General features: G+C 39.0%; 1 long non-coding RNA gene across 1 annotated transcript; it reads left to right on the top strand.

The window, feature by feature from the left end:
• The first annotated feature begins 2,582 nt into the window (after window positions 1-2,582).
• Window positions 2,583-12,494, top strand: LOC137172057 (uncharacterized). Its single transcript, XR_010924870.1, has 3 exons — window positions 2,583-2,821; window positions 2,918-3,100; window positions 12,194-12,494. It is a non-coding gene; the product is annotated as an uncharacterized lncRNA (long non-coding RNA).
• The last annotated feature ends 4,813 nt before the right edge of the window (window positions 12,495-17,307 follow it).

The raw sequence follows: 17,307 nt of genomic DNA, 5'->3' as shown, positions 1-17,307 counted from the left end.
AGCTTTGTGTTTTTCTCTTTTCGAGTTAAACCAGTCCAAGCTGCTGACACATTGCACAGTCATTTTATTGGTGTGGGTAAAAGTGAAATAGAGATAAAAAATCTCTCTGGGAAACATACATTGACACATTCAGGATCTGCTTTCATCTCCATCTCCTCCCACTCTGGGGCAGGAGCTGCTCTAACCAGAGGAAAGTTTCCTCCTTCCTGTGGGGGAATCAACTCAGGGACTTTAACAGCTCTTAACAAGTTTACAATTTTGTGTGTCCAAAGGAGAAGCACAGGCGAGTTTCCTGATCCATGGAAGGAGGTGTTTAAAGTCCAAACTGGCATAAATTATGTATTCCTAAACAAACAGTGGCAGTCATTTGATGTTTTTCAATTTGAACAGTAAATCACACTGGGTGTGCAGCTGTAAGAGTTTAGTAAAAGTGCAGTTATTGTTTCGAATGTCAGTTAAGACCGCATGATATCCCTTCACTGGGAGAGATAATTAACTTGTTGCTCCTCTTCATGCTGCCTCATTTGCTGAAGCTTTTCCTGTTTTAGCTGGGGCCTGTTTGGACTCTGCAGTAATTCACACATTAACAAGCAGCTGAAATTTAACCGAACAAACTCTCCGTGGAGCATCCAGGCATGTTCCAACACAAGGGATGGAGCGATGCCCTGTGTGTCACTGCTCATCACATCAGCGCTGTCTGTTCCTCATGAAGCTCTTTTTTTTTTTCCTCTTTCTCACACACACAAACATGACTAGAGCAACTGCCAGCAGCAGTCAACACTCCTGATTAAAATCATATTTTGTAACATAAAAAGATATATCTGTGAGTTAAACAGTCACAAAATAGAAAAGATTCATCACAAGGATCCAACTGTGTTATCTCTGGCATTTAAGAAGCATTTGGAGTTATTGCTAAGCAGAGAAATGTCTAGCCTTGGGCTTAAAAGAATTAAAAGAAGAGGGAATCCATGGAGCATTCCCACAACTAATAAGTACAGCTTTTGACATTTCATCAACCTGAGGCAAGACAAACAAAGGCAAAGATAATATCTCTTAACAAGCCCGGTGTCCTGCCTGGATGCTGTCCAATTTAAATGAACTGGTTCATTACACATAACTGATGTGGATGGACATTGCATATAGAAAAGTCTAAAAAGGCTGTATGAAAATCAGTCTTTTCACCTGAGACTTGAGATTCTGAACGGAGACTAAAGGAGGCTGAGGCTGCAGGCTAATCACTGAAGAGCAGGATCTGGAGTGGGTGGACAGCTCGAGGCTGGAGGGCTCCATGCTCGGCTGGCACAGTCCTTCACCAGCTAAGCAAGCATTTGTGGTTCGCCCACTCCTCATCTAGACTACACCTATCTTAGACTGTCTGGGAGGAAAGAGGAGGGAGGAAACGGAAGGAGAGATGAGAGGAAGGCAGTCAAGAGGAGTGTAATATTTTTACCACAAAGTTCCTCCCTTTCCTGCACACATTAAGACAACTGCAACTCTCAGAGTGTCAGTGTCTCCAAATACATGAAACACCACTTTAGTTATGATGCCTCTGAAGACAAGTCTACACTACAGGAGCAATTACTTTAGACATGATGAAGGATTTCTAAAACAGCATCAGAATAAAAGCATCTTCCTGTCTATGAAGTAAGCCTCAATGAGCTGAAGTGCATCTGCGATACCTTCTGGCAGTTTTAAAAAGCTGTCATACCTAAACACCAAATAGGCCACCTGTTCCAAAACTTCCCATATTGAATGACTGTTACAAACACGATTCATACTCTTCTGATCTGCCCTCTCTATGGTTGAGGTTTGGTTTAGTTTAGGAAGCTAATGCTACTTAGTTAATTTAAGATCAGCCCAGCATTACTATAGGAAATGATGTCCATATTAGAGAATTCCACATTTGGCATAACTTTCGATTTATGCCAGATGCCAATGTTCTGTGGCAATGCAGGAAGTAGTGTGGCCTTTATGTAGTGAGGCAAATGTAGGTGGCACATTACTTCCTGCAATGTAGAAGTTGGGGTGGTGGATGGATGTGTAGTAGATTTGACATTCAAGTAGGAGACTGGAGTGTCCTGTGATAGACATACAATTAATATTTGCCTTTTTATCAACCATAACCACAATATTTGGTTAACTAACTGTTGTAGTTGCCTAACCTTAACCTTATCCCTACCATAGCTGTACCATAGTTGCCAAAGGATGATAATTTTACAAACATTGCCATTGAGCCTAAAAAATGTATAATTGAACATAATCCGGGTTTTTGCAGAAGCGTATAAAATGTATGTTTTTGTCTGGCAATATGGTTGTGAAAGATCTTGGTCATGGTTGAAAGAAACCAACATGTTGACTGTTAGTAGTTGACAGGATGCAAACTGCAGTCTCTAGCTTCAATGTCAGACCCTTAAAGGCTTTGCAGTGGTATAACGTAACAATGCTATGCTACTTCCACATTTGCGTCATTACTTTCATAACCACTTGTGAGGTTAACGTAAACATAGGTCAATCTAGGCATTTGAACAACTGACAAATGCTGAGAACAAAAGGTGATGTGGTGTAATTTCAAAAATGAATGATAACCTGTAAGAGCAATTTTTTTTTTTAAATATTTTGCTTGGTAAACCTCCCAGGCAGAGATTAATATAATCAAGGGGTTACTTGACACAGGTGTTGCTGATTTGGGAGAGGCAAACTGTTTTGGACTGTGCAGTAATGGTTGTAAATGATTGCTACATTTTCTTTTGTCTATGATTGGGCAATAGACTTACAAAGAGAAAGTCTATGTAATTTGTTTGATTTGGAAAACCTACAGACTGTGAGTAATAAATCACCTTTGTATTGGAAACATTTTGTTATTTTTGCATGCATCAAAGCAAATAAATCACCAACTGTTATGGCCTTTTTTTGATAGGCAAAGGGGTCACTACAATAATTCAAAAACTGGCTTCACTGAAGACATTGGATTTCTGCTGTCGTTTGACTACATTCCAGTAGAGCGGCTGTACTCATCCTTGCCTGTTTCGTACCGGAGCTGTTGGAGCTGGGGGTCATCAACAGAGTAAAACTGAACACCTGTATGCCAGCCGACACCAAGGTATGTGTAGTGCTACCACTAACAAAGGAATGGCCATTGTTGTAAATGTGTGCACACATAATACTCACTGCATTGATTGTGACTGTATAAACGAACTAAGCACATTTTCACAAGACTGTGCGAATTAGCATAATTGACAATGGATGAAGAGCACCTTCCCAATTCTGAACTCTTAACTGAGACAGAACCTCAGGTTGGTTCAGGTGATATGGACCTCTCTGTAAAAAAGTGGACTGTTAAATTGACAGAAAAAGCACTTAGGAAAACATTTAAACCTACAAAAAGAAAGGTGAAATTAAAAAAAAACAACATACAATCTCAAAGAGACGATTGTTGATTTGATGGGTGATAAAAGCTACATAAAAGAGATGAAAGGTACATTTGCAAATTTAATGTTCTCTGCAGTGAAGCAAAAGAAAAACATGAAACTTTGATGGGCTTATTACCTTAGAGGAGATGGAAAAACATGAAATGTGGTATAAAGTAAAATGCTCAGTGTCAATGACTTTATTGCTGATGTCTTACAATGAAAGTTTCCTTCATGCTGACATCGTCGATATTAATAATGACAGGGTTAATGTGGAGCCTCAGGACAGCATTTCAAATGTTGAATCCAAGACTTCCAGCAAATGCTCTGGTCAAAAAAGTAATGTCTCAAAGAGCAGCAAGTCTAGAACATCATCTGCATGGCTTCAAGCAAAGGCAGAAAAGGCTGCACTCATGGCATGCACTGCTGCACTACAGGAAAAGTAGGCTTTGGAAAAGCAAGCAGAGCAGAGCAAGGAAAAAGGAGGACTTGAAATTGATTCTGAAATAGCAGCATCTACAGCTAAATCAGCAGTGTTAAATGCCTCATATCATGGCAGTGTTTCAGATGCACATTCGGATGGAGTGGAATCCTATTTCAAAAAAGGAACAGTACTCAATCCTCATGCTGAAGAGTACAACTCACAGCACAGGGACTCATCTCAGCAGAAATATTCATTGTCTGCCAACCCAGTCAATAGTGGAGAAAACAATCAAATTGGACAAATATGAAAATAAAAATGCAGCTAATCAGACAAGCTTTAAATGGCAAACATCTGGTCAAACACAATCACATTAGATTTAAATCCTGGTAGTCAGCAAGCAACACATTCTAAAGGCAATCCTCAAGTACCTGGAGATCTCTACAGTCTATTACAAAGACAAAATGAAGGAACAGCACTCCTTGTACAGACACAGGACTCTCAATTTCTACCACACAAAGAAATCCGTTTTTGATGGAGATCCTCTGCAATTTAGAACATTCATCAAAGGTTTTGAACATTGTGTGGAAGCTAAAAACAAACAACAGAAGAGATTGTTTGTATTACCTGGAGCAATTTACTGGGAGGTAGCATAGAGATCTAGTGTGCAGTTGCCAACACATGGCTCCAGAAAGAGGTTATGTTGTGGCCAAAGACTTTCTCCGAAAACATTTTGGAAATGAATTAAAGGTCACAGCTGCCTATGTGGACAAAATCACTGGATGGCCTTCTGTTAAAGCAGAAGATGATAAGAGGCTACAGGCCTATGCATTGTTTTTACAGGAGTGTTTCAATACTATGGAGGAATTGCAATATTTAGACAAACTCAATATGCCAGCAAACATGAGAACAATAATTCAGAAACTTCCTTACAAGCTCAGAGAGAAATGGAGAGTGACTGCATGTGAAATCTCTGAAACCCAAGTTTGCAGATCTGGCTTTAGGGACGTTGTCAAGGTCGTTAAACACCAAGTCAAAATCATTTCTGGTCCAATATTGGGTGACATCCAAAACACTGAAGTTGGTGTAAACAAAGGAAGCAATGAGACAAAGTTACAGGAAAAGACACAGTTCAAAAGAAACAGTTTTGCGACTGCTGTTTAATGTGTAATGAACCAGCTGTGAGTGCAACCAAGAAAGGCTTTGAGACTCAAACGCAAAGTATGACACCTCAATCTCAAACATTTGTTTCCTGTTTGTATTGTGCACATGGGCACACATTGGAGCACTGTCCACAATTGAAAAAGAGAATGCATCGGGAAACGTTGGACTTTCTTAAAGAGAAATGATTTGCTTTGGTTGCCTGTGCATAGGACACAAGGATTGCAATAAATTCATATCTTGCAAAGTTTGTAACCAAACTTATCCCAGCATTCTTCACATTGAGAAAAAGGAAAGAAGCAAAGATGAAGATCAACCAAAGGAAATGTCGGTGAGTGGCACGGCTGTCTCTACTTGTGGTCATACAGGGGCCGGGGGCAGTAACGGCATTCTTTCGATCTTACCTGTCAATGATCAGTGTACAAAGGGAAACAAAGTCATTCAAACTTATGCTTTCTAGATCCAGGAAGTTCAGACACTCTCTGTTCTGAGAGTCTAATGAAAAGACTGAACATCAAAGGAAAAAGAACCAAAATTCATCTGTGTACAATGGGTCACAATACTACTGTTCCAAGTTGCAATGTCAAAAGCTTGGAAATCTCTGAACTCTGAACTCTGGCAAGCAGTTTTTTGAGCTTCCTAATATGTTCATACAGAAGGAAATGCCTGTGTCGACAAACAATATTATCACTGAAGAAGAGTTGTCTAAGCAGCCTTACCTGAAAGATGTACATATTCCCCATATTAACACTGATCTTGATTTGCTGATTGGCACAAACACCTCAAAGTTAATGGAACCATGGGAAGTGGTCAACAGTTGAGGAGAGGGACCATATGCAGTATGAACTACTGGACTGAGTGATTGATGGACTTCTACATGGAAACAGTGCAAAGCAGTGTGAGGATGTATACCCTGCTGTTACTGTTAATCAGAATGGTGTTGACAAATTTGAAGAACTGTTGATAAGTCAGTACAATCATGATTTCAGCGAGAAATTCTCTAATGACAAAGAGATATCAATAGAGGAAAGTAAATTCATTGAAGTCACTTAAAGGTGTCCATTACAAGATGAAGCTGACTTCTGAAGGATGAAAGTTTTCACAAAGAATATTCAAACTTCCTCACTAATGTCATTGACAAAGGTGCTGAAAAGGTGCCACAGCATATGTTAGAACGCTCTGATGGGAAAATTTGGTATCTCCCTCACCATCTATGTATAGTATACCAGTATACCATCTATGGAAAAGAAGCCTGTGTGTTGTTTTTGACTGTGGGGCAGAATTTATCAGAGTCTCCTTGAACAGTCAGCTTCTGCAAGGACCAAACCTGACACACTCTTTGTTGAGTTTTGACATGGTTCAGGCAGGAACCTGTAGCAGTCATGGCTAACATGCAATCAATGTTCCACCAAGTCAAACTTCCAGAAGAACATTTGGACTTTTTGAGGTTTTTGTGATGGCCAGAAGGGAACCAGGAGCAGACTGTCCATTTATTTGGAGCAGTATCTTCTCCTAGTTGTGCATGTTATGCTCTAAGAAACTGCTGATGATAATCAAAACAGTTTTCCAGCAGAAGTAATTGACACAATCAAAAGAAATTTTTATGTGGATGATCTTTTGAAAAGTTTGCCTTCTAAATAAGATGCTACTCTCATGGTCAACAACCTCACAGCTATCTGCAAGTTAGGAGGTTTCAATCTTACAAAGTCAATCAGCAACAGTCACAACGTGCTATCCAGAAGAATGTAGATCCAAGAACTTCAAGGTGTTGGATCTGGACAGAGACAAATTGCCAGTTGAATGGGATCTTGAACTACAATGGTGTGTTGAGACGGACACTGTCAAGTTCAAATTTAACATCTGAGATCAACCACACACAAGGCATGGAATATTATCTATTATCAGTTCCATCTATGATCCTTTGGGTTTCTTAGCCCCTTTCACAATCCCAGCTAAGATGATTTTGCAAGACCTGTGTCAGTTGAAGTGTTTTTGGGATGATCCAATACCCCCAATCTTTTCAACAGAATGGAGTTTCAACCCTCCTGCCGGATTCCATCATGGTGGTGTTTGGGAACGTATCATACATATGGTCAGGAATATTCTAAATACTATTCTTCGTCAGCAATGTTTGGATGATGAAGGCTTTCACACTGTTATGTGGTGTGGAGGCCATACTAAATGACCTTCCTATTACACAGTTGTCTGAAGATCCTAATGAACTAGAGCCATTAATGCCAAATCACATTCTTTTGATAAAAGAAAATCAGTTTTGCCACCTGGACTCCTGGAAAAAAAAGGGATCTGTATATAAAAAGGAGATGGAGACAGACTCAGCATTTAGCTGATCTCTTTTGGAAGAGATGGACACAAGGATACCTACCATTGCTACAAGAAAGAAAAAGGCGGAACAAAGAAAAAGTAAGTTTTTTACCTGGAGCTATTGTTGTTGTTGTCGTCGATTCAAAGGAACCTCGTGGATCCTGGATACTTGGAAGGATACTACAGACATTTCCTGATAGGAAAGGACTAGTACATTCTGTTCATCTTCAGACCAAGACCAGCATAATTGAAAGACCAGTGACAAAGATTTGTCTTCTTTGTGAAGCAACTGACTAGTAAAGAATAATGGTGAAAACCCATATCCATATTTCTGAGCCAAGGAAGCACAGTTTATGGATTACAGGGAGTTCTTATAAAATTGACTGTTTCAATCAGTGAATTTTTGTTTCTAATGTAATGGCTGTAAAACTTATTAAGAAATGTTTTGTCTTCTGCCAGTAACAAATTAGGGGCCAGTGTGTAATAGACGTTTTATGTTAATGTTTTGTTTGGTAAACTTCCCACCACTTGGGGGAGTATTGCTGCTGTCAATTAGGCAGAGGTTAATATAATCAAGGGCTTATTTGACACAGGTGTTGCTGACTTGGGAGAAGCAAACAGTTTTTCACCATGCGGTAATGGTTGTAAATGAATATTACATTTTCTTTTGTCTATGCTTGGGACATAGATTTATTACAGAGAAAATGGATGTACTCTGTTTGTTTTGGAAAGCCTATGGACTGTAAGTAATGAATCGCCTTTGTATTGGAAACAGTGGACATTTCGTCATTTTTGCACGCGTCAAAGCAAATCAATCAGCAACAGTTGTGGCCTTTTTTGATAGGCAAAGGGGTCCCTACAAAACCTAATCTATTAAAAAAGACTGCCTGTGGCAAAGAGAAACCCTATTTGTGGACCCTATTCACTCTATTTATCTTCCACTGGAAACAGAATGATATGTAGGCTACAACTCCACACGGTGTGGATCAGAAGTTACTTAGACATGGCCAACATTTATTAAAGCATGAAATTATTTTCCAAACATGCTCTGTGGAAGTCAGTCTGAAAAAAGCTGGAATGCCTGCAATAAAATACCTGCTATAGTCTGAGGCAGGGGGATCAAACAGTTGCTTATCAGGCTGTGGAGCAGAGCAGCTTGAGGCAGGGATGTTGTGACAATAGCTGTCTTTCTCAGTGAAGAACACCCAAGGTAGGAGAGTGATGGCTTCCGCCTTTCACCATAATCTCTTATAGAGGAGAAAATCCCTGGCTGAATTCTCATTAATTGGACGTCAATGCCGAGAGTGACAGGTTAGAGGCTCAGTGGCAAATACCTCCCTGCTGCTGCTTTGGCACCTTGTAATTGATGAAAAAGGGGGACTGACTGAAGATAGACAATCTGAGGGTGGAAAGAATCATGTATAATGGTTTTGTACTGTTCAGCAGGACATGGAAAGGCCAAGTTTTCCCTGTCAACCAAAGTGTAGTTAGTGATAATTGGGACAAAAAGTGAGGGATGAATAAAGCAAATGCAATATCACACATTGACTCAACTCTGCCTTTGAGACATAACATAAATTAGAGCCAGTAATGAACCAAATCGTGCTCAAAAATGTGGAGTTCTTTGCTTTTTACAATAAGAGGAAAATCTGATTAATGGTTCGTGGTAATCTTGCACATTCTGTACACACAGACAAAATCATATGCATGCAAACACACTTTGTGATCATCCATCAAACGCAACCTTGAGTGAGTCAAACTGGCGCGTATCCAATGTTTGTAATGAATTCTGATGTTAAGAGTTCATTGAGGACAAACAAGGTTTGTTCCTGGGTGACAGAGACAAACCTACTTTGGCATATTTATTTATTTACACGTCCAACAAAATGTAATGTGACACATTTATGGATACAAAACATGGCATATTACAACCTTGGAATTTACTACTTTATAGCATGTCCATTTCATTATGGATGGGTCTCAACTCTTGGCGTTATTGATATTCGGACAGGCAAGAGAATTAATTGTCTGTTCACCGCACACTGAAAGGCAAACATGCTGAATTTCCCCATAAGGATGACATTGGTGGTGTCAGTGTTTAAATTCAATTTTGGCACAATGAAAATTTGAATAACTATAAGTTATATACTAATAAGGAATAAATACAGAACAGAAACTGCACTTTTCTGTTTAAATTCAATTTGATTATATAAAGCTATATAAAGAGTTCTTATAGTAAACCTTTTATGTTTGTGATATTATAGATTTGAGAAAAGCATCAATATTTAACAAAGAATTTAAAAAATAAATTAATCAAAATCAATTGTAGCTGTGAACATTTCTGTTCACTCTGTGAACAGAGGAGGAGGTAAAAAGCTGGTGTGGAGTCTTGGCAATATTTCTCGTGTCCATGGAAACCGTGTGAAATGTGGCGGTGGTCAATTAGGTAGACCTGCACATGCAAAGCAGTAAGCTTTGAGTCCTGAAGTCAGTGTCAGTGTGTGTTTGTCTCGTATCTTTCTTGGAACTCAACCTGTATTATCAATCAAGTGAAAGATGCAACACTGTAGCCTTCATACTGACGTGAACTGAAACACGAGTGTTACATGACCATTTCAACATTATCAATAGTGCCTCAAATAACACAGTAAGCCTTTTTTATTGGTTTGATTATGGTCAATGGATCCAGTGATGTTAGTTGATTGAGAAAACAGGATCTCACCAGATAACAGATGATGGTATTCTTTGATGGTGACTAATGCTCAACCAGATTTCATATATTTTGCAAATGAAGGTCCTAGACCAGATATTAAACTGAGCCTTTCGTTTGATTTGAAGCAGGTTCAATTGGTCCAGTTTCATTAGATGTTGTTTTTACAGACATTTTTGAATACCTTATCCTGATTAGTATGGCACATTGACAAGCTTTTTCTGTCTTCTGTTTTTTTAATGACCACATAAACAGAATTATAGCAGAGTCAAACCTGATATTTTGGTAAATTACAGCTCTGGAGCCATTCTACTGAAGAGTGAAAAACCCCCAAATAACAGCCAGTGATGAATTATGATATTGAGAGGGAAGACGTTTGAGCTGTAGATGAAGTGCAGACTTATGAATGCATGGATATTCAAAGAGCCCACCAGCCTGTGGCTACTATTTATACGCTCTGGCTTGTGCAAAATGGTAATTTTGGTATAAGAGAATTTCATTCTCTGATTCATAATAGTGTAAGAAGATTGAAGCCAGCTGCTCTTATTGGACTGGAATTCGAAATAATTTATTCTCATTCCCAAATATTATACATATTTAAAGCAGCTGCTGTAATCAATATTTTTATATTACCATGGATCAAAGGACTACAGTATGTGAAAGGGGTCACTCGTAAATGAACCAGCAGGGAATTATCACCTGATGCTGCAGCTCTGAGGAGCTTTTAATGTGGCCTGATTGTTTTGGCTCTCATCAGCGTTCTTTCCAAATGCAGGAAGCAACTGCTTTCAGTGAAAAGGCTTTGAAAAACTCAGTGTACGCACCAAATGGCAGGCAGACAAATTTAGCAACTAGCTAGTGAACATAATGGAGCATTTAGCAGTGACATTTCCCTTTTGGAGAGCAAAACAAGGCTAATAGGGGGGTGAGTATTGGACTTACATTCATCAGGTGGCCAGAAACATGAGTACAAATTAATGCTATTGTTGCTCTGTATCTGCTGAAAGTGTAAATATGCCACAGTTTGCAAACAAGTTGCTGTGTTTTCCACTTCCCCCTACTGGCCAAAAAATGTAAATGCAGGTTTTAAGTCTATACTACTGACTTGAAGTCAAAAGTCTTAAAGTCAAAAAGCAAAAATTTGTACTGGTCCGTGAACAATAACTTGCCAAAGTAAGTTCTCTATTCAGGTCAATTGAGACAAAAATTACTTTGGACATCTGTATTTTACACTGACTGCAACCTACTTCTATGGTTTTCTACTCTGTCCAGTTATTTTGATACCTGCAGAAACTATTACATTTGTCATAGTCCTACAGTTTCGGACAATTTATTATTGTTTGTGGTTTGGAGAAGTTGCTGAGAATGCCTTCTCTTTGGAGACTAATGGGTGAAGAGAAAGGTCTTTATTTATCACACTCAAGCGCCTCTGTAACAATGTGTTTTACTACATGGTGGCCTAGATCCCGTTGCAATTCAGCACAACCGCCCTCAGTTTCCCCTCTGAAAATGCTCCCTTCCTGAACACCTGTGTTTCTAATTCTTTGTCCACATTCACCGCGCATGAGACAGGTTCCAGCTATATGTGACTGAAACAAGCCAGATGTTCAATTCTAATAACAATGACAGTTTTCAATTTGAATGGCAAGAGCCTCCTGATGGAAGCATGAATGTGCATATAAACACAATCAAATGTTTGATGCAACAGTCAGCTGTTACACATCCGTAAATGTTGCGTGTCCTTTATTGCTATTTTTGCTGTACACACTTATTTCTCTTGTATTGTCTCAGAGAAGTCAAAGGTTAATAATTACCCAAGATTTTGTTAACACATTGAAAATTATTCAGTTAAAAGATTTTAAATCTCCAAAACACCAAGGATTTCTTCAGCATTTCATCAAGAATTTTATAATAAATCTTTAGCAGTTCTACAGGCACCCTGAAGGACATCTTGCACTTTAGCTGCTGCAAGGAGATGGTAGCTCCAGGCATAGATGTAGCCACATTAGAATTCTGTACAGTCCTTGTTGTGAGATGCTTGGCTGGAGTCTGAGGTGAGAGTTAATGCAGAGCAATGACCCTGGATGCATTGAACCTTGTTGTAACAATGTGTGACGACCCTCTCCGCCCTGTCTTCCTGTTACTTGATTTGTGTGGCTGCTGTCTCTGCAGGTACTGGAAGTGGGTGTGGCAGAGTGTCATCAGCAACACTGGCAACAACTGGGGCCCTGTATGCCAGTGCTCCTTCAAAAACCCTCTTGGACCTCATTTGCTGTGTGCTTTCCTCCCTGAGACACTCTTTGATTTTTGGTTGGCATTTGGCTTGTGTTTCTGCACTATACAATGTTGCACCTACACACTTCCTCAATCATGCACTCACCTATACTGCTGATCTTACTGATTACACATGCCACTGTTAATTTAGGTTCTCCTCTTATGCTATTCCTCTTTCAATAAATTGTTTGTTAATTGACTTGGTTGTGTGCATCTCTTTTGTCATGGCTGTGCGGCCCGGTTTGTGACAAATGACACAGCAGCAGGGGCACAAGAGGACAGAGAACAGACAGAAGAAACATCTGGTTTATCACATCCTCCACTGTTAAGGATTTGGTCTGATAGAAATAGCTGAATCGATAAATTCAGCCATATGGAGACTTGCCAAAGCTAAACAGAGTAATTGGGACAAATAAGTGGGATGCAAATGTGCATGAAAAAGTTGTGGTTTAAGACATTTCTAAACATTTTGGCTTCCTTTGACTTTGGAGGTATATCTTTCCAAAAAACAAATGTTTTAAAAAATGGGCAACAATCTTTACAAGAGCAGGGAAAATGCTTATTGTAAAAAAACATAAAAATAACCGCAAGCTGTTTGACAATAGCGTCTTAGCTTAGCTAAGTCGACTGTGTAAAGAAATAAGCAGGGCAATCAGTAATCACAAGCCTTGCCAGGCACCATTTCTATTTCTACAATGCGTCCAAAAGAGATAAAACTGCATAGCACTGTATATCACAAACAGATGTTTTGGGCTGAAGCCTTAATATCCCACAAATGTTAGGAAGGAAAACTGTGCAGGACTTGCAGGACTCTGTTTAACCCTCATCCTACCGACATATTTAACATACAGTACCAGGACTACTGACTGGGCTCCCTGGGGACCCAAGAATAAACTACTGTAAGAAACAACCATCATAGCGAAATGTTAACTTATTTCTTCTCAAAATATTATTAGTTATGTAAATAAGATAATCTGAAAAATATTATCATTATTACTAATTATTATTATTATATTTTAGGAAAGTTAGAGTTTTATATTGTGTAAAATGAAAATATGTACCTTTTTTTTATACAAATTACAGCTTTTATCCCAAGTACAATCTTTCCACAAAGCCTTCAAAATGACTGACAGAGTACTTACTTTTGAATTACTGTGTGTGATAGAAAAGAGAATAAACATAGCATTACTTTTTTTTCTAACAAATCTCCAGTTGTCCAATCCAGTTGACATCTGTTTGTTGCCTGCATTCCGCGCTTGCTCCATCATCAGCGGGCATGACTGGGACTTCAGATATAACTGGCAGGCTATCAGAGCACTCAATTAGCATGATGTATTACAAATGTTTGCTGCAAAAACTTGTTTATCCAGATCTTTCTTTCTTGTTAAGAAACCCTCCATTAATCACTGACAACGCTCAGACAGTGATTCAATAGAGGGCTTCTCATTTTCACTCAATTTGTTTGACACAATCTTGGGAGAGTTACAAGCAAGAGATGTACAGATCCTCACTTTGTTGGTGGTCTTGGCACTGACAGCATTTTTTACCCTGACTTTGATCGTCAAAGGTTCTAATCTTGGGACATAACTTAAGTGACCAGTAACAAAAGTCCCTCACATTTTAGTTTGAAGTTTAATTTGACAGAGGGCTAAAGTACAAGAAGAAGGAAGAGCAGAGGAGTTGAGAGAGACTTGATGAGGAGGGAAAAGAAAAGTGGTGGTAAAGACATTGGAGAGAAAGGCCTTACTGCTAAAGCCTTCTTCAAAGCTTATCCAAACTGGCAGAGGAGAAATGGACCTGGGAAGAAAGTTTCCCTCAGTCACATCCAACATTCTGTTGTGAATCCTATGAAAGTGACCTGAAATGCCCTGCCTCCGTGTTACAGGTTAAGTACTCCATCGTCATGCTGTCAGCATCTAGACGTCTTCTCTTACAAGCAAGGACGATCCATGCAGCAACAAAGATGACGGAGATGACTCCTCATATAGAAATAGAGGTGGCATTAGTTTAGAGCAGGTTCTGTTGAAATAAGAAGTAAATTGTATACTGAAAGTGCTTAGGACACATTGCCATTTATATAACATTTATATAACCTCTGAGACCCCTGGACGCTTGTAATGGACTCATGATGGTCCTCGAACCACTATTTGGGAACCCTTTGGTCTTAAGATTAGCAAAGCCTGCTTTTCTGTCCCGTAAAGGATAAGGTTGGCGTTGTTTTAATATGTTCCTTTTTGTCAGCAAATCCAATGAAAAGAAAAAACAACAATGCGTTAGTCTTTAACAAATGTTTCTCAAACAGGAGTAAATTGTGTATTTGTTGGGGACTGAGGATTAATACACATTTTGTGCACTAGTATTTACAACCCTAGGATGTGTGAATGTGGACTAACTCAGTGACTGACAACAGTGCCCATGTTTATTGTAAAGAAGAAACATGACACTCAGTGCAATGATGTGGCTCATTCATGTTTTTGGACAACAGTGGAGGTCTGTGGCACAGCGGGATTTAATCTAATGTCCATGTTAGTAGGATCAATCTTTTGTTTGTTGGTTATTTCATGGGATTTGTTGATAAAAACAAAAAATATAGAATACCACCAATACTTTTAAAAAACTGTAACTTTTCTTTTCAGAGACAGTAACCCTGGTTACTCTAAATAATCTGCAATAAACACTTTTCATTCACTCTTCCATTGAAAATAAACTAGGTTAGTTACTCTGATCTCAATACTTGGTAGGATCAATTCATTGTTGGTTTCTGGTCCTCTTGTGAGATTTTGTAGACAAAAATATAGAACATAGCAGTCTGATTACATAATACCTACCCTGTCCTATTAAGGCGCCTTTGAGTGAATTGATCAAATAAATCCTAATAAACCCTGGATAACTGCTCAGGGAACACAAAAGCCACCCCAAAAAGATTTTGATTGTACAAAATACAGTCAGAAGTTTTGCTTGGCTTAGTGAGACAAACACAAAACAACATGTCCTGGGACCATGGCAACTCTGTTTTGTGGTTTTGGGATTTTTTGTCACTGAGATGCCAAGTATCGGAGCTTCATTTCAGCTTTTACTGCTTATGTTAACATGACTATTGTGGGTTTATGTAATGGCTCTGTTCAGTTGGTGTTTTTGGGCTTAATTAGCCATACCGTTAAGCTAGGCTGCTAACGACCACTGCTGACGCAGCTGACTGTTTTATTGGTTTCCCTCAGATCTGCTTGCTTGTTTTTTGTTGTCTTTTAGCTGCAAATTATTGTGTGAATTTCTTAGAATAGTTAAGCTTGATTTCTTGTGTTTTTTGTCTGGTACGTGTATTGTGATAGGAGTACTGTCTGAGAACTTATCTTGAGTTTTCACTGTTGTAGCTTACCATAGTAGAGGGCTTTGGGGCTGTGAACATGACTGTTGTCTTGCACACAACCCATTAAAGGTCAAGTGTGTAGAATTTAGTGGCATCTAGCAGACATGGCAGAAATAGAATATAATAGTCATAAGTATTTTTTTAATTAGTGTATAATCACCTGAAAATAAGAACTGTTGTGTTTTCATTAGCTTAGAATGAGCCCTTTATATCTACATAGAGAGCAGGTCCTCTTCTACGGAGCCTGCAATGTTGCACCACCATGTTTCTACAGTAGCCCTGAACGGACAAACCAAACACTGGCTCTAGAGAGGGCCTTTCGTGTTTTTCAAGAGTTTCCCGGCCACTGTAGGTTCTCCTACACACTTCGAAGGGGAGGGGTATTCAGTTGGTTGCAATCTGCAACCTCACTGCTAGATGCCACCAAATTCTACACACTGGACCTTTAACATAATTATTTTTTCTTTAATATTGGTTTCATGGGACACTCAACATGGGTTTTGCCACACATACAGATACATAAAATAAAACTTACATGAATAAATGGAGAAATTACAATTAACTGAAAATGTTTTGATGAGTATGAAAATCATATAAATAACCATCATGGCCTTCACCGTCACAGGATGTCAACCCAGCTGCATACCTGTGAGATTTTGGATACCGAGTTTAAGACAGAAATCTCAACTAACATCATCAAAACACCAAATGAGGGAATATCTTTTGGAAGAATGGTATTCATCGCTCCAAAGATTTCCAATCCAAAGACGTGGAAAATCTATTATAAGGAGCTTCTTCTCAAGGTTTGTGGTGGCACAACACCTTACAAACAGTGTATAGTAGTACATTACTTTTAGCAGTAACAAAAACACGTTACTAATAGGATTTCGGTAGTATTACTACAGTTACTATGTCAAGTAACGTATTACTATGGAGGCTGAGATTATGCAATTATTTTTTTAATGCTGTTATTTCGAGATCAAGAGATCATTTATCATGAGATTTGTCAGGGCATTGGTTCATTCCTGTCTTCTCTTCTCCATGTCTCCCTATAGCTCAACTATTTAGATCAATCAAAAGAAGCCTTCAGGTGGCTCTTAAGGACATGGGTTCAAATCTGTCATATGTTGGTTCTTTGATTTTTGGAGGTACTTTTTGGGGAATTATCACACTGAGTCTTGTGTCTAACCCGCACATAGAAGTTGCTCACAGATAGTATATTTCCCTTAAGGTCTGAGGTGCCCTTTACTCTGCTATTCTGCTGCTGTGCTTCTCTTTTGTAAACAGTGAGCACTCCCGCTGCTAGCATTTCTGAAGCTCCACCTCCACACGCATCCACCTGTAGACTCCGTTCCCCTGGGGTGAAGTTTATTATCATCCCTCCCCAGTCCCTGCTGTGCTTTGTGGGAAGTGATGAGGTCAGAGCCTATAGATGCTGAATATCAACTCTGTATTCACATTATAAATTCATTCCACCTGCATTATTATTGACTGAATTATTATTTTGTCCAACAGACAATTAAAAGATTTCAAGCATCAGAAAAAAAACAACTGCAATTTCCTATGACAGCAAGTTGTATTTTTGGCATACTGAGGCCAAAATTAAGCACAGGTGATGCAAATAAATGTGAAATAGGCAGGAATT

Source organism: Thunnus thynnus, chromosome 20, assembly GCF_963924715.1.
Source record: "Thunnus thynnus chromosome 20, fThuThy2.1, whole genome shotgun sequence".
Lineage (NCBI taxonomy): Eukaryota > Metazoa > Chordata > Actinopteri > Scombriformes > Scombridae > Thunnus > Thunnus thynnus.
This window is presented reverse-complemented; position numbering and strand designations above follow the sequence as displayed.